This window comes from Anarrhichthys ocellatus, unplaced genomic scaffold, assembly GCF_004355925.1.
Source record: "Anarrhichthys ocellatus isolate YVR2014 unplaced genomic scaffold, GSC_Weel_1.0 scaffold85, whole genome shotgun sequence".
In the NCBI taxonomy this organism is placed as follows: Eukaryota; Metazoa; Chordata; class Actinopteri; order Perciformes; family Anarhichadidae; genus Anarrhichthys; species Anarrhichthys ocellatus.
In genome coordinates this window covers 1,122,029-1,122,467 of record NW_022280115.1, presented here as the reverse complement: position 1 = coordinate 1,122,467, position 439 = coordinate 1,122,029, and positions in this window count along the sequence as shown.

Below are 439 nucleotides of genomic sequence, written 5' to 3'. Positions count from 1 at the left end.
TATTACTTATTAACTGCTCATAGCCCACTAATCATTTGTAAGTGACAAGACGCAATCTGCTGTTGGTAAACATGACTTTGGACAGCAGAGCTTCAGTAGTCATCCTTCTGAGCAGAGCCATGTGGAGATCAACCAAGGAGCCAAGGCAAAGTTATGCTTATCACCAGAAACTGACAGTGTCCAGTATTGTTTTGTCTTCATGATTATTGAACTGTTAACATCTCAGATAATGTTTCACTTGGTCTGTTTCATTACATTAAGTTGCTCAAATTGGAGAAGCAAGCTCTGTGACGTTAGCTAGCTCGAGCTCAAGTACGTGTAGTAACATTAGCTAGCTAAAAGCATAGCCAGCAAAGTTAACGTTAATGAAGTTAATCTCTCTCTCTCGCTCTCTCTCTCTCTCTCGCTCTCTATCTCTCTCTCTCTCTCTCTCTCTCTC